This window comes from Capsicum annuum, chromosome 9, assembly GCF_002878395.1.
Source record: "Capsicum annuum cultivar UCD-10X-F1 chromosome 9, UCD10Xv1.1, whole genome shotgun sequence".
NCBI classification, from domain to species: Eukaryota; Viridiplantae; Streptophyta; class Magnoliopsida; order Solanales; family Solanaceae; genus Capsicum; species Capsicum annuum.
The window spans coordinates 182,707,349-182,732,885 of NC_061119.1; the positions used below are offsets into that span (position 1 = coordinate 182,707,349).

General features: G+C 36.2%; 1 long non-coding RNA gene across 2 annotated transcripts; it reads right to left on the minus strand.

The window, feature by feature from the left end:
* Positions 1-340: 340 nt before the first annotated feature.
* Positions 341-984, minus strand: LOC107841943. 2 transcript variants are annotated; one of them, XR_007045171.1, is made up of 3 exons: positions 912-984; positions 589-733; positions 341-481 (listed from the first exon to the last, which is right to left on the minus strand). It is a non-coding gene; the product is annotated as an uncharacterized LOC107841943 (long non-coding RNA). The 2 variants fall into 2 exon arrangements; XR_007045172.1 differs by having other exon boundaries at positions 341-497.
* Positions 985-25,537: the final 24,553 nt, after the last annotated feature.

Genomic DNA, 25,537 nt, shown 5'->3' on the forward strand with positions numbered 1-25,537 from the left:
GAAAAAGGGACAGTAATATAATAACATCAAATAATGTGATAACCGTAGCAAAGAACAACATGTATGAAACAGAAATTGAAGGACAAAAACTACGAAATTAGTACGAATGCTATTGGAATGCACAAAGACAGACACTCGACTTCCTACTAACTTTCTACCTTAATCACCTCGCAAACCCCTACCTAAGACAACTAATTTATAAGACGATACATGCTTAACACACACATAGTATAAACAAGAGTTGAAAATAAGGTAGGTTATCTGCTACATACACCGGATTAAAATACGCTGATTATACAAACACATTTATGGAGATTAAAGTGCTTACCAATGACTTCTTCAACAGTAAATTTGTTATAAGGATTAGCATCAAGCATTCCTTTGACAAGGTCCTTAGCTTTATCAAATACTCTTGGCCATGGATATCTGTTAAAATCTATTGTTCCCTTCACTATTGCATGTGCAATCCCTTCTTCAGTTTCTGTGCTAATCACACCCTATAAATCAAGGAAACACAACTAGACTATTCATAAACTCAATTAGTAAATCACTATAAGGAAATAATAAGGACTTTTAATTGTAACTTACCTGCCCAAAAAGGGGGAACACCACATAACAAAATGTAAAAGTATAACGCCAGCACTCCAAATATCAACTTCTTCTCCATAATTTCGTCTAAGAACTTCCGGAGCCATGTAATATGGACTTCCTACTATTTCACCAAATCTATGACCTAACCACAAATAAATAAATAAGTTTGAGTAACCAAACATAGTACATATTACCATAATAGTGTGATGATGTATATATAACTTAAGTTCAACACAAATAAATAGGAATGATCACAAAGACAAATTGAAACAATATAGTATATAATTTAGGATATGATCTCTTAAATTCCAAAGACTTACCAGGTTCAAAGAAAATAGAAAGACCAAAACCAATGGCCTTTAGTTGAGTATTTTCAGTTGCATTGGCATATAATAGTTCTCAGGTTTGAGGTCTCGATGAATTACTCCATGCTTGTGGCATACCAATCACCAGATGTAAATGATTTTGTTTAGAATTTGCAAGTTAACTATGTAATCAATTGTCTATAAGTTATATACATCGTCAGTGTAAGGGATTACATATATTACCTGGACAACATCAAGAATAGTTTTGGTAACAAGATAGTTTGTGATTGTATCTTTGTCCGGTTGGGGCTTTCTTTTCTTTGGTGGATACAAGTTAAACACCTGAGGTAAGAAGAACAAAAAAGAGGTACTTTTCTGTTCTGCTGAAAGTGCAAATAGTGCTACATATTTACTTATGACAAACTGTTTTAGGAAACTGAGATTGATCATATCTGCTATAGGAAATGTTTTTCAATAGATTGCAATCTAGTTACAATTTAAATCAAAACTAGGTTGCGACTGAGAAGAGGGTGTCGTGTAAATTCAATGGTCGTTTAAAACATCAAAAGGTTATCTAGAAGTGTCCGCGCAATATAGCATGTGATCATAAAGAGTCAGCACTGCCTAATTGCTTCAATAGGACTTTTGTTGTAGAAAATTCTTCACATAAAGATCATAAAGAGTCAATTATAAGTGAAAAGTGTTGAATCCTGTTAAACGAATGTATATGAGCTAGAGGACATCTTCTTTCTTGATGTTGTAGCTAAGAAGTTAGTAAATGTTCTAGTCCATCTTCACTATCTACAGAAAAATGACTTGACCTAGAACGTAGACACTAAAATTTCTCTATCTCCTCAATTCCACTTATCCTAATATATCTGAAATTTGCCATTATCTTTGTTTGTAGAGAAAATAAAAGAGATTTTTGATTTATCCGCCATCTCAATTCAGATTCCTTATAAGTTAGTACTCCTCCTTCCTCCGAGAAGCACATTTGGGAAACTTCTCACATATGGCTTTCAAAATGTATTACCCTTTCAATGAGTAACTATGGGCAGTATATTCAGCGTGATAAACGTTTTAGGTGATCACGCTAAATTTTACTTTGTTAGACTCTATCGCAAGAAACGAATTAATAAAGTTCTCCCGGCTGACACTACAAATGGCATTCTGCTATGAACTATGAAAATCATATGTGCAGCTAAAGAGTTCCTACAACCTAAAATCTCTATTGTGCTCTACTCATCAGATCAAGTATCTATTGCCAGTTGAACTCGGGAAATGTCAAAAAGACGTGAATAAAGAATAGAACAACATACCAGCAATCCTTATAATTAGCATATTCCAGGAAACAAGCATGAAAGAGCCCTAGGAATTAGCAGTAAACGACAACAGCTCACTTAATTGACCCTCCATTAAGAAACTCGAATTAACCCACCATTAAAAAACTCTCATAATTAACCCACTAAAACTCCTACCATCACTATATTCTAGGTTCTAGGTTGATATGCTAACTGAGTTGAGCATGAAATTTGATGATTTTGGGAAAATATCTTCAATATATCGATGGATTTGAGAAGATATTTGGGCAAGGAACTGAAAGGGTTTTGCGAGTTTGCGATCTGTGAGATATTTGGGAAAAAGAGATTAATATATTTGTTAAATATTTGCTGTTCTTATTTTTTTTTTTTTCCATTATAAATAGGAGGGAGAGTAAAATATTTTTGAGGGAGTGTGAAAAAATTTAATGAAAATTTAGGCCATATTTCTAGAATGTGGTCTTTTGAATTATAATAATACCACACTTAAAAGTATAGTCATATGTGTAAATAAGTGTTGTTAATTATATCGTGATTTGGCAATACTTATAAGCGTGGCCTGTATCATTAAAGACCACGTTTTCTAAGTGTTGTCAAAAATAATGTGGCCAGAAGCTAAAAACTCAGGCTACACTTTAAAAGTGTGGTCTTAAATGGTATAGGCCACACTTTAAAAGTGTGGTCCGAATTTAATGTTGCCAAAAGACTAAAATGTTGTAGTGTTTTATGAAGGTCAAATGTGTATCCATGGAATTGGTCTAATGAACATGAATGAGTCATGATAAGGACTAAATAAATGTGAAAACTTGTAGATGATTGGTTAAGGCCTTGTTTTCCATGTATTGAGTTATAATGATTGTAAATGCTTGGTAAATGGTTTATAAGAACCTTGTTAGGTATGTAATGGATTATCTTATGGCTTTAAATAGGGTGATGGCTCTATAAGTATAAATGTTTGATAATTGGTATTGTGTTGATGTTGTTAGCCATGTAATTTGTTAAACTATGACTATGTTGGTTTGTTGGCTAAGAAGAAAGGTTCAATTCTCTAATCTTAAACTTGAAATCGTGTGTGGGACTAAAATGTGGCATGAAAATATTAATGATAAATGAATGAGCTAGAAAGAGTCTTGATGACCGCCGATTGAATTAAATGATGACTTGAATTGAGGTGTTGGCCTAATAAAGTATTTAATCGATAAATATTTTTGTGAAGACCTTATGATCCCATGTGGGTCTTCATTACCATGAATTGAATTGTATGATGAAATCTGTTAAGGTATCAGCCGGTTGAGCAATGAAGGTTCCCATGAGGACCATATGGTCATGTATAGTGTTGAACTAGCTAAATGAGCTAAAGTCCTTAAATGTGATATAAATTGTATAAGTGTAAATGCATGGACTAATGGATCAAGAGTTCAAATGGTGACTAATAACGATGGGCGATTCGATTTTCATGTCTAATGATATGACTAGTGATTCGAGTTTCTAGTCCCATGAAACGATGGGTGATTCGAGTTCCTCGTCTAATGATATGACTAGTGATTTGAGTTCCTAGTCCCATGAAATGATGGGTGATTCGAGTTCCTCATCTAATGACACGGCTAGTGATTTGAGTTCCTAAACTGGTGATATGACTAGCAATTTGAGTTTCCAATCGAAACAGATCTCTTGAGGTTAAAATACCTCATCAAATAAAACAACTAGTGATTTGAGTTCCTAGACTGGTGAAATAACTAACAATTTGAGTTCCTAGTCCAATGAAATAGTGAGTGATTCGAGTTCCTTGTCTAATAAAACAGCTAGTGATTCGAGTTCCTAGTCAATGAAATGGCAAGTGATACGAGTTCCTCATCTAATAAAACAGCTAGTGATTCAAGTTCCTAGTTTGATGAGATGGTTAGTGATTCGAGTTCCTAGTCTAAAGAGATGGCTTGTGGCTCGATTCCTCCTACCCCCACCACCCACCCCTATCCCCCGTCCCCACCAAATAAAATTGGTTAAATTGGTTAACTTGGTTGACTTGGTCAAAGGTAGTGTGTGTTGGTTGAGTTGGTTTGGGGTTCAGATCCCCTTTGACTAATGTAACAAAGAAGTTAAGGTTATAAAATTGGTAAGTTGGAAGATTGGAAGTTCTTCACTCCATGTCATATGAATGAATAAATTGAGAATACATGCTAAGTCTTGTTCCCTTTGTGGCATAATATGAACATGTTGTGTACATCTATGTGTTTGAATCTGTGTTTAAGGTTGTGTTTAAAACCCTAAGACTAATAAGAACGATTTGAACCTAAGTGTGGAATATCGGAGTCCTCCACTTTATGTCTCATGATTGAATAGTTCGATAATATTGTCAAGTCTTGATATCTTGTTAGCATATGATATATGAATATATCTATATGTAAGGATAAGTGTATGAATGTGATTGATTATGATATATTGACTTGTTGCTACATAATGATGTTATTTTATCTTGATCCTTGAGTTACAGCTAGCGCTCCAACCACTAACTGTCTCTGGACGCATGTTCCCACGCGACTAAGAGGCTGGAGCATCTTCTTCTTCTTCTACGCAGTGAATAGGTATTCGAGCTCTTCAGGCATTGACCTTGAAGTGTTGAACTTCCCTACTTCGGGCCTACCTTTCATAGTCACGTTATTATATATCATAGACTTGTATAAAATTGGTACTTGGCTATTGTCGGGGGCAGGTCCCGACATATTATTGAGTTTGATTTGGTAGATGTATGGTAGATGATTGTGGACTTGGGTATTTTGGTTAAATTGTCAACATTAATGAAATGTTAGCTATTCTCTAAGTACTGTCTAGTAGCCTTATATTTCTGCTATCTTATTATAAAGTCGAGATTCACCCAACCCTTGTGGTTGTTGTGATGATGATTAGGTTGGGTCAACGGGCAACCTCCGATTTATGTGGGCTTGAGGTGCCCATACGACATGTCCTAGTTTTGAGGCATGTCACCCACACCGGTAAATGTGGTTTTCAATATTTGTCCCTCCGGACCTCCACTTTTATGGACCAGCTACAAAACATTTTTTAAGCCCTATTAAAATGTTTTCACACATTCCCAAGATTTATTCATTAAGGCACCCCATTGGTATCATCATACCAACTTTTCTTGAAAGCTAACATAATCATGTCATATTAAATTATCCATCACTTAGGGGAATTCACAACCCCTTAGGTTCAATTATTCATTCACATGGGGAATCCACAAACCCCAAGGCTCAATTAAAAATCAATTCATGATTCATTATCCATCTATACCATACAATGGTTCCAAAGGTATTTTTAACATGCATGTACTCATATTCAAAGCCAATTTCAAAGTATTGGGTTGAAGCTATACCAATTCAATTACCAAATTCACAAGATTGGGGAAAACCATGTCCTCTTAGTTTATTCATCATACCCATGCTCCCCACAACTTCAAAATAGTAAATAAAGTATGAATAATGCATACAAAATCATGGGAGTTCAATTAAAGATAAATTCATTCCAAAATCATCAACACATATCAAAACTCATGTTCAAATACATATAAACAATCTTATAATTTTATGCTTTAATTAAAACAAGTTTAAGGGTAGATTCACATGCCTAAAAGTATCACAAGTATGGAGAGAATTCTCCCTTGGAAGCTCTAAATAATCAACCTTAAGAAACCCGAGGTGTTTTTTGACTTAGGGATTGGTAGACTAAAGAGAGCGTTTTGATTTGTTAAATGATAAGAATAATGCCCCAAAGGTGTTTTATGTATGTGGAGTCTAAGTGGGGAATAAGGGAAATGATAATAATACCCTTACTTAAAATGCTGAAATTTACCGCCCAATTGCCAGGGTCTCATAACAACCATTAAGAGACGTTAAGACTTGTCACCACGAGTCATAATCAAGACAATGACTTTGGGGCTCTTCACTGTTAACCTTACAACTTGCACCCTACGTCTCATAATGAGACCCTACGACTCGTAGGTCCAATCGTAGTCGATATAGAAACCATTTGGGCATACACTGGTCAACTTATGATTGGGATATTACGACTCATATAAAGTCATTATGACTCTTGACCTCAAGTCGTAATCACAATAGTAGCATGGGCACCACCTTCTGGTCAGGCTACTATTTGGATCATACGGCCCGTATAGAGACCTTACGACTCGAATAGTAAGTCATATATTAGATAGTAAGCTCAAAGGTCAAGAAATTTTCAAGTTCAAAAATATGGGTGTTACACCTTAGCACTGCATTTTATCTGCAGATAGATGGCCAAGCCAAGTGCACCATTCAAATGCTAGAACACATATTGAAAGCATCTATGCTAGACTTTAAATGTAATTGGGATAATAATTTTTCTCTAATAGAATTTTATTATTATAATAATTATCACTCTAGCATTGTCATGGATCCATTCAAAGCTCTATATTGGATACAATGTATATTGCCTATTGGTTGGTTTGAAGTGGGCGCGACGCAGGTATTAGGTCCAAATCTAGTCCATCAAGCTGTTGAAAAGGTTGAATTGATACAAGAGCATTTGAAGCCTACTCAAAGTAGGCAAAAATTATATGAAAATGTATGGCATAGAGATTTAGAGTTTTAAATTGGTGATTTGGTATTCTTGAAGGTGTCACTTATGAAAGGCGTTATGAAATTTGGGAAGAAGGCTAATTTAATCCCCAAGTATATTAGGCCCTACTAAGTTATTCGCAAAATTGGCAATGTAGCCTATGAGTTAGAATTACCTCCATAGTTAGATGCAGTGCATCCCATCTTCCATGTGTCTATGTTGCTTAAATGTTTAGAAGAGCCTTCACGCATCATCCTTATAGAGGGTATTGGGCTTTCTAGAAACATATCATTTGAGGAAGTCCTCATGGCTATATTGGATCGTCAGGACAAAAAGTTGAGAACTAAATACATAGCTTTGGTAAAGGTGATTTAGGGGAACCAAAACATAAAGAAGCTACTTGAGAAGCAAAAGCAGATATGAAAGCTAAATACCCATATTTATTCCAAAAACTATCAGAAGGTTTTTAAATAACTTGTCCCTTTATATGATTGTTAGTTCTACTATATCTTGTTCTGTTGACATTTGATTCTTACTTGATATGTTTAGGTACATGATTTGTTCATATGATTCTTGAGATTCACATGGACACAACATGTGTATGCAGAGTATAAGGTAAGTTACATGGTTGTTTATGACTTTAATTTGAGTTTAAGGCCAAAAAGAGCCGTGTGTACTATTTGTTGAGTTTAAGGACAAGAGGAGCCTTGTGTATTATCTGTTGAGTATTATATTTATTGTTATGCTTTGTGAGGCATATGTGGATGTATTATATCAAGTTAATAGGAACCCAATAGGCCTATTTACAAAGGAAACTCTATCAAAAATTTTGAAAATTTGGGGAGTTCATTAAATTTTAAGGCCTTATGATGGGATAAAGTGAGACAGAAGTTGATTAACCGATCTTAAGGATGTCTTGGAGAGTTGTGAATTCGAAATTAAGCTTCAAACATCATTTGAGGGTGAATAATTCTAAGTGGGGGAGATTGTAGCATCTTGAAAATAATTAAATATAAGTTAAAATTGTAGAGGAGTATAACCTTAAGCTTATGAAGAGTAGTGTAAATATAATTATTTATCTCAATATTTGATGCCTATTTGAATAAAATACTAAGTGATGCTTCTTTATGTTTTATTTTTGTATATTTGTTGTTAATATTGGGAGTATATGGCGGCCACCTCTTAATTATTGTTTCCTAAACTAGCATTAAGTGAAAAATGAGGGAGTATTTCTCATTTCACTGGAAATCAATTCTAGGAAACAAGAAATAAGTGCTACTCCTTCTGTTTCTTTCTTTCTTCCTTCCACTTTCTTTCCTATCAACAAGGAGAATTAATCTAAACTATCAAGAAGGGATTATAAGTAGAGGAGGGGTACCTATATTCTTCTTATCATAAGCTAAAGGATTTTGTGGCAACTTCAAAGGATTTCAAGAATTAATTTATAGAATCAATGGTTGTAATTTGAAATCCAAGAGGTAAATTCTTCATCCTATTTTTAAATATGGTTATAGTAAAGTATTTGGAGGTGTTTAATTTGAATCATTGTACTACTCTTTGAAATGGGTTCATGAGAAAAAAGGGAAAAGGGTAAATTTTGCTAAAAAGGAGTTTTTAGGAATCCCTATCAATTGGGTGGAAATAATGTTGAATTGTATGAGTTGGAAAACTTAAAATTCATTCTAGATTCTTGTTAAGAAATTTGACTAATTTTGGGTATAAGTGAAGTTACTCAGATTAAATTGTCAATGTATCTATGGATCATTAATGGATGTATATATTATCTATGTAGCTAGTGGATTGCCTATCGGATATCTTGAATTAGTGATAGGAAGGATTAAGGCTACACTATCATGGGTTGAATTGTTTAAGGCTCAAACTACTATTGTAGCTAGTAAATCACTAAGGTATGTAAAGCTAAACCTTTCCCCAACACTAAGGAACCCCCCTACGTCATGTGCTCTTTTTTGTCAATGTTAATATAATTCTCATGAAATACGAGGATAGAATCTTTATATCGTGATACACATCATTCCCTCATTCTACCATCAAGCTTATAAGTATCTATCTTTCTCTTTTTATGTCAAGTCTTCACAATATTTCATACTATCATAACTTTCTTCACGTGGAAGTTCTTAGGCCCCCCCCCCCCCGGTTATATATATCACAAGTTATGAATAAAAGTAATGTATTAGCAAAGTGATCATGTCCATTATTCACATGTCATAGGTCTTTAAGGCATTACTAGATAAGCATTAATGATGAAAGGATACATAGGTCTTGCTTCTACTATCTGCTCGACGTGATTATGTGCACAAGAACGAGACCAATCCATTATAATGAGCCTAGGCATTGAGGTGTACCCTCCTTTGTGGAATTATTTGTATTTGGAGTCAACTGGAACATCAAATACTGATTTTCCCTTACTCAAGCCAGCATTTGGCATATATGGCCTATGGGTAGACCACCATGGTGAGACCCTAGGGGGAGTACCAAACTGCAATTATTGTTATATGTATGAAATCATAGCAATGATCATTTAAGAAACATATGATTTGTACATGCCTCAGATTTCCTTTGGTAGGCCATCTTTTGATTGTTTGTACTACATATAGATTAAATACATAACCTAGGCAAATATAGGCCCTATATTGTAATGAACGCTTTCCTAAGCATTATATGATGAGCTAATAAATTGGTGCATAAGTTATAGTTTCATGTCGTATATGTGTTACTTGTTGGCTCATACTTCTTTCACTATGTCATTTGATTCATATGGACTTACGTACTTGTCCAACAGTTATTCTATCTACTTTTATACCAGTACATATTGTTTATGTACTGACGTCTTGGGGGCACCATGTTTTATTGATGCAGGCTCAGATCCTCAAGATAGCAGACGTCTACATTAAGACCTATTGTCATTTTCAGTTGATATTTTGGTGAGTTCCATCTTTATTTAGAGCCAGTCTATGTCTGTATTTTTTATTATATGTATTGGTCTCTATATGGGTATGTTGAGCCCTATGTTAATTAGTCATTCGTAGTATAGCATGTTAAATTGACTAGAGGCTTCATAGACATCATGTAGTGTTGTATTGTATAGTTTTTGTTCATATAACTCCCTCATATGTATATATAGATCATATTAGATATCCTCCTCGTTATTTACCATAATCTTGTATATGTCATAAAGTCTTGTAAAGTAAGTGTACATGGTTCTTGTCTGTCATTTTCATTTGGGATGTGACAGCCAAAGTTTGTAATCTCTGCCACAACCATTAACTAGTCTAGATGACCCTCAAAATAAAAAGTCATAAGTCCAAAACATAAACTCTCAAAACTGAATGATTCGCTCCAGAATGCCTCAACAATTGTGAGTGAAACCATGTTAAGCCCAACTCGGGCACATTTCTTCCGTTGAATAGTCAATCAACATTCTGACAAAAATTATGGACCAAGCTAAAAAGCAGCTGCTACAAAACTATGATCCAATGAAATATCCTCCACGTATTTATCAAGTGCTTTGCATCTAAACTGAAGAAAACTAACTCGGTAGGTAATGAGTAGGCCTAGCCATCCTGTCAACAGACGCTCAACTGACACGAATTTTTAAATTAGTATTATGGTGAGGTCCAAGCTATAGCTCCTCTCAAAAAATGATATGGACGCTGCCAAATATAGTAACCCAACAGTGGTTGGGGTTAAATCCCAAGGGAATACGCAGAATCGTGGCTCTCAGTTGTTGAACTTAATGGACAAAATTGGAAAATTAAATGGGGGTTTTGAGTGTTAAGGTCAAACAAGTAGAGAGATCAACTTCGGTTGTAATCAGTCGTGAGTGAACACTAGGATTGTGTTCCCTCTGGCTTCACAACTCCGTAGGCTTATCATGCTTTGATGAACCAACCTGATACCTTGCATGAAGAATTGATTAGTTATGTACCTTCTACAGCCTTTTGGACGAGCAAAAAGATTGCACCATTTACCTTTTGAGTCTCAGGATGTCTCCTTACTAACCTTTATCTTGATCCCAGTTAACTATTACCTTTTGAGTGTTAAGTTATTAGATGAAATCTAACCAACTTACGTAGATAAAACCTAGAAGCATGGATCGATAGCTAAACTCCAAATTACTATTGTCCTTATTTTTTCCTAGTCACTACTCCTCTTTTGGAGTAAGTAGCAATAATCTAGGTGGGATCCTAGCGTGTGCACCCATTAAAAAAATCATTATATTGAAGATAAAGCAATGCATGCATGGGTATCGGTTCAGAACAACGATAGCACTTCCCCTACTTCATTAATCTATCAGGGTTTCCATAACCCTAGCTATGGGTTTTAGCCGCTCATGCTTATGAAATAATCAACAACATTCATAATTGAAATCATACAAGAAATCACAATAGTAAGAAGTAGAAAACCCACAACCATAACTGAGTTAATCAATTAAAGTTAATGCAAGAGAATCCCAAGATCAAAATCTAATCTCGGAATTAAAATATGTTTATGAATATAAAAAAGGGCGTAACTTTTACTAAAAAATACATAAAAAGTATTTATAGTACATGAGGCAACCCTAAACCAAAGCCCGAACAAAATAGAAGAAAACAGGGCCAGTGGCCACTTATGGTCTCTACTTGCGCCCTGACCCTAGGTGCAGGTGTAGCACTTGCAGCCTATAGAGTAGGAGCAAGTAGCGATTGCAAGTTCCAGGACCAAAAATCTTGCAAGTCACCTCTTGGGATTTTGGACTTCTGGCATTTTCTTTGCCCACATGTGGTCAACATATACTACTTGCGGTCCACATGTTGACTTAGTAAGTGTAAAGAGTCATGTTTTCAGCTCTTTTTCAAGTCCCGAACATGCTTTGATCAAGAACAAGCTGAAAAGTATCTCGAACATCCATAATTGCTCCAATAAGTAGCCAAAAACACATTTTTCATCTTTTTCACAAACTTAGCATCCAAAACATGATTTCTTGCAAAACATATCCAAAACGCATCATATCTTACAAAACAACCTCAAAAACTTGCATATTTTCTCCATTTTAGGTGTCAAAAGTGCTATGTTTATTAGCACATCAACTCCCTCAACTTAGAACATTTGCATGTCCTCAGGAAACAAAACTGAACAAAGCAAAAATGATGCTTAACTAGGAGATTATAAGTTATTCAAGGCAATCAATAAACACTTTAAGCTCAAAACATAACACCCCATCCAATATCACTTTTAAAACCAATTATGTATGGATATGAAGCACAACAATATGACACAATGGGATCAAAGTATGGCATTGCATTACCAAGAAAAAACCACGCATATGTACAATTTATACTATCAAAATCAAGCAAATATCTAGCAATGTCACTCATGTACCCTCACAACAAAGATGTCCCACTCACTCTTATGAAACAATGCATGTCAATCCAGGAACGGTCAAGAGACACTCATACTCAGAAGAGAAGTTCCAATTAATATGCATCAAATACCATAGGCTTGCCCTTATTTTCTTTACCTTATTATCAAATAGTCAAGTTAGGATCACTATAGGACTTTTCTTGGCTTGTAATGTAGGCTTAGGGGCTGGTTGGTACATATAGACATATAAAGTGACTAAACCTCCTTATCACTACACTAACCTTAGGGTCTCACTTACAACCAATTTTTCACTTTATTCTACCCTTATTTCTCCTTTTTTATTCTTTATTGCACATTCAAGTTGGGTGTGGTCTTTTATCCTTCATTTTTACTTTTTCACAATTTTTCTTCTTATTTTTTTCTTTTTTTCTTTCTTTTTCTTTTATTTTTCTACCACACCCAGCCCTACTAACTTTTTTCTCTTATTTTACCCTTCTATATGTCCATTTTACACTACGCACCCCTATGATAGCCACCCTCAACTTAGGCATTTGAGTTGAGGTACACAATGTCCAAGGAGGAATAGGGCCAAAATAGGTTCATTATAACACAAATGGGAAGGTGAATATGTGAAATCAAAGAAAAATAGGCTGTAAGGCTTAAAACATGTATCAAGGGATACAATTCACACATGGAAGGTCATTTAGGCTAAAAGTGGACTGAAATAAAAAACAACTAATGATCCATTCCTAACTGACTATTCTTCAACCTAGGCAAGACTAACCAGACAAGTTCTGAATTCAACATAAAATGAGAACTAAGTAGCATCTCACACACACATTGCACAGAGTCAATATTACAAGCTACTACTTATTCGGTTCATGCAATTGTCAACAAGTAATTATCATATACCTAATCCTAATGCCATAATAATATTCACAAAGTTCACACATATATACATTCACACAGTTCTAAAATACAAATTTTGGAGGGGTATAAAAAATCAATCAAAACATGACTACTGCCCTAAATACTCAAAAATCTCCTAATGACACAAAAATAAATCACAATACAAAACAAAACACAGTACGACATAAATTATCCTAGACATGCCAATTCGACAACTATACCATGGTCGATAGAAAAAAAAGTACAACAACAAAAATATATGGCGGCTATGGTACGTCTTACCCCTAACTAAAAAAACTGTACACTGTTCTCAATGCGCTAATAAAATAAAAAACAAAGGGAAGTGAGAACATACTTGGGATGCACTGGGTGTCTATGTTGGAAGCATCCCCAGATGGGGGCATATCAGCTAGTGGAGGGAGTAGTAGTGGGGGTGGTACTCTACTAGGGGATAGACCTGCTGGTAGCCTATCAACAACTATAGTCTCCATCGAATTATGTCTGGCCCTTTCAACGGGCTGGTCATATGTTATTCAGGATCCTACAAGTCTCTAATGTGACCTCTCTTGGCTCAAACTACCGGGACCTCCTTATCATCCTCTGTGAAGAAATAAAACTATCTCAATATGCGCAAAGGTGGTATCTGGACCACTAAGGGTATAATTGAAGGAGTGGTTACTACACAAATCTCTATGAGAGAGTGTACCTCTGCTCATAATATATCAAAATCCTTCCTCATCTGGCCTAGATCCGTTATATCTGTTGCTGTGAATTAGGATACAGACCATCTATTAAACTCATCAAGATGTACCTAGAAGTCAGCATGTATCTCAGATAGTGCAGCTCTCTGTGTAGCCTCTCATCTGGCCTCTAACTGCTCGAATCTAGTTCAAACCCCTGATCTCATCTGCTCATAGAGGATAGTCATCTCAATTTTAACAACCCTCAACCGAGCATCAATGGACCTCTGGTTGTCCACTAGGCTCTACAAGAACTATTTTTAAATAGTAATCATGCATGTAGCAGAAGTTATAATGGATGGGTGAGTAGGCTCTAAAAATATGCCAACCGACTTTGAGGTCAAAGATGGGGCTGATGAAAAAGTAGTTGGTGTCTTTTTTCCCTACATACTTGAATTTGGAGCCTCTCTCTGCTCCTTTATCTCCATATCAACACCAATACCCACATCACCTACATGTGCATCACTAGGATCTGTGAAAAATGTTAGGATATCAGTCTAAACCTTAGGTACTGTGGCTAGATCTGTAGATTTCCTAGGAAGGCTTGGGTGTGTCAGACCCTTTATACTTTTTATCTGTGTAGTAGCCATAGCATGTACCCTCTCATTTACTCTTAGTATCTCAGGTACATCGACCTCATCACATAGTTTCTGAATCATGTAAAGGAATAACAGATTAGTCAACTCCTTAAATGCTCTATCATAGATATCATGCCAGGGGATAGCTGCGAAATCAATAGAATATCTAGACATTAAACAAGCAACTAGGGATGCTCTCTCGTAAGTTAACTAATTATCATAAGCTGTGGGGAATAGTCAGTATCGGATAAGAAACTACCAAAACTTGGCCTCAAAGGTCAATGTGCCCTTCTTGATCACACCATGCCCCTCAATCCATGAGGTAGCATTACCAAAAGATGAAATACAGCTGGTTATACACCTAGCCATCTCGACACACTCTTATTTGTGCTCAGTCTCTCGTATGATATATTGATGCAACTCTCAATCTATAGTCGCAGTCAGCTGTAGATGCAAGTGTGATATAATCAAGACCAAAAATAACTCAACGAATAGTCTCTTCTGGAATATTAACTCTGACCCCTCTAACAAATGTATGATCAAGTTATGGCTGTTCTGTGTATTTCACCATGACTGGAGATCTGTTCATAGGAAGAACTACTGTAGCTTGGTAAGATGCATAAAACTCACGTACCATGGCTGGGCTATAAGAATCGAGTTGTCTAGTATCCGCTCCAACTAATATCGATTAAAGTATACCTGCAACTGTGGTAATCTTCTCAGCCCCGATAGGTCAATCCTGTGCTCCTTATAAATAAGTCTATTAGGCCAGCCAGTATTCGAGATATGACTTTTTATATTATAAACTTCCCATATATCCTCCACACTACCTCGAATGTACCTCCATGGTATGTGTGAGTGCGGGACTCTACGCCTATTATACTGATGCATCATGGAAAGTCTGCTCTATACCCTCCTCAGATTGGGGTACATCTGATTGTTGTACATATATGGCGATAACCTCCTCAGGTACGATACTGCTGATGACTTCTCCTATTAACATCCTCAGATAAATTCTAGGACCCCTCCTTGGACTGGGGATCCTGAACTGCAACCTGTGGAGTAGACTCAGAATGTGTCTTCTCCTTATCATCATCATCATATGGTGAAGAAGTATATGGGGGTGATATCCACGCTGACTTTATCCATGATGGGATGCAAGTGTCTGAGCAGCCTAGCGTATCTGCCCTCTAGTAACTCTGTGTGTCACCCCTACTACAGTATCTTTACGTCGCTGTCTCGGGTACTCCGTCATCGAACCACTAGGCTTGGGAAACTTTGCCTGTGTCCCAAAGGTATCGACCTTCTTCTTCTTAGCAGCTTTAGGTGTCATATGTACTTGAAAAACCAGTCATTAGTTTCCAATGAAAATGAGGAATAACAAAACAAATTTTTCCTCAAGTTTCACACCCTTATAACTTATTTGAAATCCCAACAAGTCCAATGTACATATATATATCAAGAATCATGATTTTCATAGCAAAGTCAATATGCTCAACTTGTGGTATTACTTTATTCATTCAAGTTCAACTTTTGGTTAGGGCCTAACCTTAGAATTTAATTCAAAACATGGCACTATATTATGATTTTGGGCTATTTCAAGGCTCTTACATCCAAGAATGATAGAATCTACATATTTTGCATGGGAATACACATACTAACTTGTTTAAACAATAATTAAATCAATATATAACCATTAGGAGCCAAGAAAGTTACCTCTTTTATGATCAGCCAAAAGTGAACAATAAAGAACTTGAGCAAAATCAAAGTTGGAACTTGTTTTTAGTGTATTGGGACAAGTTGGTATCTCAAACAAGTGCCAATTTAGCCTTTACTCAAGTGTGGGGTTAGTTCAGTTTTAAGAGGGAAGTTTGAATTCAAGAGAAAAGTGAAGTTTTGAGGATTTGAATGAGTTGGAATGGGGTTACGGATGTTTAAATAAGGATAGGGGATATTTTAGGTCATATATATGTGTTGGTGGGCTCAAAATTTTAATGAAAATTTGGGACCACTTATGACCTAGCTGCGGCAGCCACTTACGCCTGCCACCTGTGGCCAGGCATGAGGCGCAAGTGCCACCTGCAGCCAACAAGTGTAGGGCCAAAAGCTTTGGCCCACTTTCTTGCAATTAGAACTTGGATTTTTGATATTTTCCAACTACTAATGGTCCCAAAACGTAAAGTTATAGTCCCAAAAGTATGAATAGGTTCCAAAGTACACAACTTTCCATTCTCATCCTCAAAATGTCAACTTTTTAACTTATTGCTCAACTTACCTAGTCTGTGTGGTACTTGTGACCATGATGGGTTGGTCACATAATTCCCTTACCTAGAAATCGATCAATGTAGCATTCTTACCATATTCTGGGCAAGTCTATAAGAAAAAACTAGAACAGAAAAATAACAAAAAGTGAACACTAAAATAGTGGGTTACCTCCCACTCAGCGCTTGATTTAATGTCGCGGCACGACGTGGCTATGTTGGTTACTCAGACTTCATCAATAAGCCCATAGGTTGCCTCCTATGTAGTGCTTGATTTAATGTTGTGGAACAATGCGGGTATCTTGATTACTCAAAATTCATCAAGATACCCGTAAAAGTACCCTCCAAGGTCATCAATACAATGGATCATCGACACTACTCTCATATCGATAAGCAGGTTCATTTATTTTTGGATGTTGAATATGGCCTTCTTTTCATTGACTCTAAATTTTATCTCTCCATTCTCCATGTCAACTATCGCTTTACTTGTGGCTATAAACAGTCTCCCCAATATAATGGGCATCTCAGTGTCAACATCACAGTTTAGAATGACAAAGTCAATCGGAACATGAAATTATCCACTCTTACAATCACATCAAATGAAATTCCAACAGGTTTATTCATCATGCGTTCAGTTATCAGCAACTGCATTGAAGTCTGTTATAGAGGGTTCAAACCCAATTGCTTGAATATGGCCAGCGGCATCAAATTAATGTTGGCACCTAAGTCACATAAGGCTCTGGAAAATTGAGATGACCCAATATTATATGGTATAATGAATGCTCTAAGGTCACCTTTTTCGGAGCCAAAGACCTCGTAAAGACTGCACTGCAGTGGTGCAAGCCATCAACATCCTTGATCATTGCTCTTTTCTTTTTCTTGACCAACTACTTCATAAACCTGGCATATCCAGGAATCTACTCCAATGCCTCAATAAGAGGAATATGCAAGCTTAATTCTTTCATCATCTTGATAAATTACTTAAATTTTCCTTCCTCTCTTTTCTCCTTCAATCGTTGAGAAAAATGTGGGGTGATCTTGGAATTTGTCTTATTTCTTGCTCAATAACCGGACCCTTACCACTTTCCTTAGCAACTGCATCATCACCTCCTATTGATTTTTCTGGCTCCATAATAAATGTCTCATCAACATTAGCATTTGCAACAGGTAGTGGGGGATCTATAGTAGTAATGCCACTTTTTGTGGTAATGGAAAGAACATTATTGTCATTTTTTGGATTCTGGATAATGTTATTCATAAGGGTACCTGCCTTCCTCTGGTTTAGAGTTGCTGACATCTTCCCGAGCTACTGCTTGATAGCAGTTGCATGAGATTTAAGCTTTGGGGTCAACCCTAAAATATCGGCCTTAATATCCTTAAGGTTGATCTTCTGATTTTCTCGAACCTTCACAAGCTTAGCCAACATCTCTTACATTCTTGATTCTGCATCTCATCTTCCAGGTGGAATGTACCTATCTCCCTTCTATCTGTAGTCATCTTTCTTCCTCTAGTCACCATCTTGCTCTCTACTACGGTCTCTAAATCTGCCATAGTAGTTTCAACTTTGGTTCCCTTTTCTTTGGGCTTTAAACCCCCCCAACTGATGATGTAGATAGTTTGCTTCCTCTTATAATTCTAACTCATAAGCTCTAGAAGCTGACCCCTGTGTTACTACTGTATTTACTTTCTCAGATTTTTTTGCTGCAAGTTGCTTCTCTAGTACCCCTAGATCAGTTCTTAGTAATACAATCTCTTGCACTACTAAGTTATCAGCTATATCTAGTCGCAGGAGGCACCAATAGCATATGTTTTAGATCCCCTCTCAGACTCCTGAGTTATCTACCCTAGGTTAGTGAGTGAGATCTAATCTAATATCGCCAAAGCTTTCTCCTAGCGTGGTCTTGTAAAAGCTCCTCTAGATCTGGTGTCTACTATGTCTCTGAGATGATGGTCAAGGCTCAATAAAATATCTCCAATAAGCTCGTCCCTAACATCCGATGGATGGGCACCATACTTAGCTTCTTCTTAAACCTGAACCATGCCTCGTACATTATTTTAACTGTAGCTGCCTAAAATTATAGATCTCATCTTTAAGCTTCAAAATCCTGGATAGAGGAAAGAACTGGTTCAAGAATTGCCTGCATAACTCATTCCATGTAGCTATCTCTGCTCAGCTAGCTCTGCCTCCCTAGCTACCTGTTGAGCTTCTAACATAGACCTCCTCTCATTCTCAGCTTGAGTAAAAAGTTGACCAGTCTATCAATTAACAATATCTTATGCTCCTTCGGGGGAAGGGAGAGGTACAACATCACGAACCCCTTCAGGATTATCATCTCTATTTGTTTCACCATCCTACTAGGTGTTTGTAGGATTCTCTTTAGATTCAGATTTACTGGGAGTAAGGGATTTCCTCTACTCCATATGTTAAGAATACACTGACATATGCCCAACTAACAATAAAAAAAAAACATAAAGAAACCCAAAAATTGCAAGAACTTCAAATCATAAATCAACACCATACTCCCTGCAATGGCGCTAAAATTTATTGACATCTAAGCTATACCTTCTCTCAGAATATGATACAGGCAATGCATAATATAGTAACCCAACAAAGGTCGGGGTTAAATCCCAAGGGAATACGTGGAATCATGGCTCTCAGTAGTTGAAATCAAAGGGCGGAACTAGAAAAGTAAATGGGGGATTTTGAGTATCAAGGTCGACCAATTAGCGAGTATCAACTTTGGTTGTAATCAGTCATGAGTGAACGCTAGGATTTTGTTCCCCCCAGCTTCTCAACTCTATAGGCTTATCACGCTTTGCTGGACCAACTCGATACCTTGCATAGAGAATTGATAAGTTATGTACCTTTTACAGTCTTTTGGACGAGCAGAAGTATTTCACCCTTTACCATTTAAGTCTTAGGATGTCTCTTTACTAACCCTTATCTTGATCCCAGTTAACTAGGAATGGCAATGGGGCGGTGTGGGTGGGTGCGGTGCGGGTGTTAAGCTATACGGGGCGGTGCGGGTTTTAAGCTATGCGGGGCAATGTGGGTACGGGCGGGTTAAAGTAAGTTTTTTTTTTTAAATGGTGTTGTGCGGTGCAGGTTGCGGGTATATGCGGATTTAAATTAAAATAAATTAAAAACTTAGTATTATTCTCGTGAATATACCTAAAATTATATGTATTCTTTACTTAAAATTTTATGATATTTAAAATAACATATATAACACTACAAATAAATAATTTTATAGTTTTTTTTAATATCTCTATTCATTTTTAAAAGAATATGATATTTGATCATTACTTGTACATATGATATGTTTTGATAATTTCTTAGTGAAAAGTGATATAATAGAATCCTGTTGTTATTATTTCCTGGTTGTAAATTTGAAAATATTATGATTTTCAATAAAGTTATGAATTTTTCAAAAAAATAAAAAAAATAAAACATGGGGCAGTGCGGTGCGGGTATGCGCGGGTATGAATGTTGGGCGGGTTTAAAGGGGATGCGGTGCGGTGCAGTGGATTTTAAAATTTGCGGGTTTAGAAAAAACCCGCATTGCACCCGCACCGCACCGCACTATTTCCATTCGTACAATTAACTATTACCTTTTGAGTTTTTATCTATTAGATGACAGCTAACCATCTTACGTAGATAAAACCTAGAAGCATGGATCGACAACTAAACTCCAAATTACTATTGTCCTTATATTTTCCTAGTCATTACTCTTTTGGAGTAAGTAGCAATAATCTAAGCGGGATCCTAACGTGTGCACCCGTTAAGAAAACTATTATATTGAAGATAAATCAATGCATGCATGGGTATCAGTGTAGAACAATGATAGCACTTCCCTTACTTCGTCAATCTGTCGGGGTTTCCACAACCCTAGCTATGAGTTTTTAGCCGCTCATGCTTGTGAAATAATCAACAACATTCATAATTAAAAGCATAGATGAAATCACAATAATAAGAAGTAGAAAACCCACAACCATAACTGAATTAATCAACTAAAGTTAATACAAAAGAATCCCAAAATCAAAATCTAATCTTGGAACCAAAATATGTTTATGAATATCAAAAGTGTGTAACTTCTACTAAAAAATGATAAAGGGTATTTATAGTACATGAGGAAACCCTAAAATCAAATCCCAAATGAAATAGCAGAAAATAGGGACGGTGGCCACGTATGGTCTTTACTTGCACCCTGACCCTAGGCGCAAGTAGCACTTATGGCTGATGGGATGGGTGCAAGTAGCAACCGCAAGTGCCAGGATCAAAAATCCTGCAGGTCCGCTCCCAGGATTGTAGACTTCTGTCACTTGCTTTGCCCACATGCGGCCAACATATACTACCTACGGTCCATATGTTGACTTATCAAGTGCCGGGAGTCATCATTTAAGCTCTTCTTCAAGTCCTGAACATGCTTTGGTCATGAACAAGCCGAAAAGTGTCCCGAATATCCATAATTTCTCCAATAAGTAGCCAAAAACACCTTTTTCATCTTTTTCACGAACTTAGCATCCAAAATATGATTTCCTACAAAACATACCCAAAATGCATCATATCTAACAAAACAACCTTAGAAATTTTCATATTTCCCTCATTTTAGGCATCGAAAGTGCTATATTTCTATAGCGCATCAGGTTGCAATCAAGTTACGCAATCCATAGCTATAATCTCAACACTGAAGCTAAACTGCTTGATATCCATTATCCAAACCAATCCTATTGATGAGTAAGCATCCATACTACAAAATCTACTATAATTTTCAAGTTGTCATCCCTAAGAGTCAAAAACCACAATTGGCACCAACAAGTCTTCAATAAGGTCAAATATCCAAATCAATCTCACTACCAAAAAACAAGCATATACTCAACGACTTCCATAATAGCTGAAATTGTAATGTCACCAAAGAAATAATCATAGCAAAGTAAAACCACTGGTTGAAGATACAAGCAATAAAATCCATATTCATTAAGGTCATAACACATTGTAACACCCCAATTTTCTGAACCGAAATGCTACACAGTGCTCATGTTCCCAAAAGACCACAAGCTAACCTATGACTGATATCTATACCTGTACACTGCATAATATAACATGAAAATATGGAAAAATGTACTGAATAACCTTAAGGTTCAAATCTAAATAAAAACATTTGATAAGAATAATGTCTGAAAATGGTATAACAATACCAAAACAAATCTGAAATAACTGTCTGACAAGCTATAGTCTAGAAAGCCTCTGAATTATCTGAATAAGGAGTTGATAGAGCATGTCTCCAACTAACTCCGTATAGCAAAACTGAACTGAAATAATAAATGAAATAAAATAATATCATCCTTAAATGGATGAGGACTCATTGTAACTCTGTGACTGGAATTCTACTACTGATCTGGAATACGTGCCTCTGAACCTATGGTGTAACATAAGAGAAAGCACCAAAATACAAATGCGTCAGTACGTCTGAATGTGCTGAGTATACGAGTGAGGTAGGCTAAATGCAAAGGATTATATACATGAACAATACTGACTAATATGAACGTGAGAATACTATATGCATACGTAACTATAACTGAACTCATGGAGATACTGACTACTAAGTCTGAATACTGACAACATGAGTGTACTGATACTGAGATACTGAATAGATGAACGACTATTTTTTATAGTTCAAATTATGAAGAACTGGTCTGGTTGACTATGTCTGACAGTCCTGAAGTTGAATACTGATATCATGAATTCTGATAACTGATATAACTGATACATGAGTTCAGAGAACTGATATAACTGATAGCATAAGTGACTGTATCTGACAGTCTATAAATCTGAAGAAACTATCTGAGTTCTGTTCTATTTCTAAGTTGACTATATTTGACAGTCCTAAAATTTGAAGAACTATCTGAGTTCTTTTACTGAGACTGGGTGACTGTAGCTGACAGTCCTAAAATTTGTAATTGAAACTGTAGAAGGTAGTTGTTTAATCGACATGCCCTATATATGTTATAACAGCTGAGCTAGGGTCCAATTTATGCCCTGATTAGAAGGGTGTCAATACCGCGCCACTAGTAAGGACAACTGTGAGTGACCCTTATCTAGCAGGTACTCAAATGAGAACAGTGGGAACCCTAAACTGACAGGTTAAACCACCTTATCAACCCTAATTTGAAAAGTTAAGATGTCTCAACCTACACTGGTTGCGTAGTTCTAGAACACAACGATGACTGCTATGAATCATACCCTGAACTGGTAGGTAAGTTCCCATTCTTGGGTTCACTCGGTGCTAACTTCTACTCCCATCTGATGGACACTGAACTGAATAACTAAGCTGAACTGAATAACTGAACTAAACTGATTAGCTAAACTAATACTGATTAACTGGATTGATACTAGTGATATTATTTAGCGGAGCTAAACTAAGTTTACTGGATTCTGATGACTTACGAAATGTATTAAGTTCTGAGGACTGGTTGAGAATACTGAAGTTACTGAGATTAACTGTGAATACTGAGGTTGCTGAGTTACTAAGCACTGAGATTACTGAGATTACTGGACTACTGAGATTACTGAGTTTTCCTAAGTCACATGGCTGACTGAATTCTATAGATTATGGCTTGACTGAGAGTAACATTATAACATGACATGGCTCTAGGCACAAAGCTACATTTTTTGGGTACAAGTACCCCCAGGACTCGATAGAAGAAAATTGACACAACTTGACTTTCTTGAGTACATGACCATCAATAACAATCCATAATATATGAGTGAGGGATTTCATAAAGTACATGGTTATCATAATATCTAACATGAATAGGCATGCTTATAATCAAGTCATAAATCTCATATTCTAATATCATGGGCATTCCGACAACATATACTATTCATAACAATGGCATGGAAACCATTTAAGCATAAGGGAATGGTAAACATGGAGCATTTAGTTCATATCGTAATAATTTGGGAATAACTCATGTGATGCTTCAAAATCAGGATCTTGTTCATAGCATGGAAGGCATATAGACAGACTATGAATCCATTCCCCAATCATCATGTACATTCCATTAACACATATATTGCGCAAAAACGACAAGTGAGCTCTTTAAACATAATAGACTAGCATGAATTTATCATATAGTTCACCCCTAAGTTATAATATATGATTTTTATCATTCTAGGCATTTTATCAAACACCTTACATGCACAATATTGAGCATAGGTGTACTTAACAAATTTAGAAATCTTAAACCACACAAATTCATGGATTTCCAACTAACATGCCCATACACTTCTTGGAAACACATTTAGATACCATCTTGAAATACAATTAACAACCATCAATATGAACATAATCACACAACAACATCAAGATCATAATTTATTATTTAAAACATGGTTCTTGAGCTCCACGGATGAAAGGAATCCGTGGATGAACACTACGCATCCCTTAGTGATTGAATCTTAAAAGAGATCTAATGTTTCTGAAGGTTCGTGAAGAATTCCTTAGGCTTTATCTTAAGGAGATAATCTTGAGAGAAAACCCTAACCTTGTGGTTGAGAGTGTATGAGAGAGCTTTTTGAGGTGTTTAACTAAAGAAAATGTAAGATAATACGCTCCTTGAGGGTTATAAGTTGTGAGAAGTGAAGGAAAAATACCAAAATACCCTTACTAAAACATCCCTCAATTGCTGAAAAAATAGCTGACGACAGTCGTGACAAACCGTCATACTGGTGATAGGTCATCATGAATTGTCGTCACAAAAAGGTAAAATCTTAGTTTTCTAGTTAAGGTTGGCGACATTGCTGATAGGCTGTCACGGGTATGATGGCTTGTCACAAAATGTCATCACTGGGAGTGAAAATATGCCCAGGGATGATGACATTGATGATAGTCCATCACGGGCGTGACGACTTGTCACAAAATGTTGTCACTGGGTTTTTCAGCCTAACATGCCAGAGTAAAATGGGCATAACTCCTTACTCCGATATCAGATTTAGAGAAAATTCATATTGTTGGAAAGATAATTCAAAGATATTTCATTTGATATATTGTAAGCCACCCATTTTATCATATATAAGTAGATATAGTCGATTGAACTTGACCCAAGTTTTGATGCTCACTAAAACTTGAACTATAGGAAAGCTTTCAACTTATACTTGAGTTAGGGGAACTCTATGATGCATTCTTGAGTACATGAATTACAATAAGTATCCTAGTGATAGGATAGCTTATGATTCATTAAGCATGTTCATATGAATCACTTAAGGTAATACAAGCTAAGAGTTTTTGAATCCATCAAGTTATAGTGTTAGATTTTGCAAGGGTCATCTTTGAACAAGTATAAATCGATGTTAATATCGTATTTTGGTTGATTTAGACCCACCAAGTTGAATAGAATAGAATTATATTTCCAACGATACCAATTTTGCCTTAATCCAATATCCGAGTGAAAAGTTATGCCAATTTTCGTGAGAGACAGTAAACATAGGCGATTGGTTAGGTGCCACCCAACCCAAGCATAGGCGATTGGTTAGGTGCCACCCAACCTAGCTTAGGAAATCACTTAGGAGCTACCTAAGTCAATTCTAGGTGCCAAAAATACTCCGTTTTGAGTTATTTTAAGGCTAATTAAGTCTTTTAACACTCCTTACACGTCCCTAAACTTAACCCTACAAAATATATAGCTTCTAAACATATTACAACCCTATTATCATCTCAAAGCTCATCATCCAAGATCACTAAAAGATAAAAACAACTAGGGTTGCGTAGCTAAGCTCGAAGATCTAATTTCAAGGAAATTCCTCCGTCAATCATCAAGAATCTTCCTTCTAATGTATGCGTGAGTTGATTTATGGATCTCTTTCATCCATAAAGTTCAAAA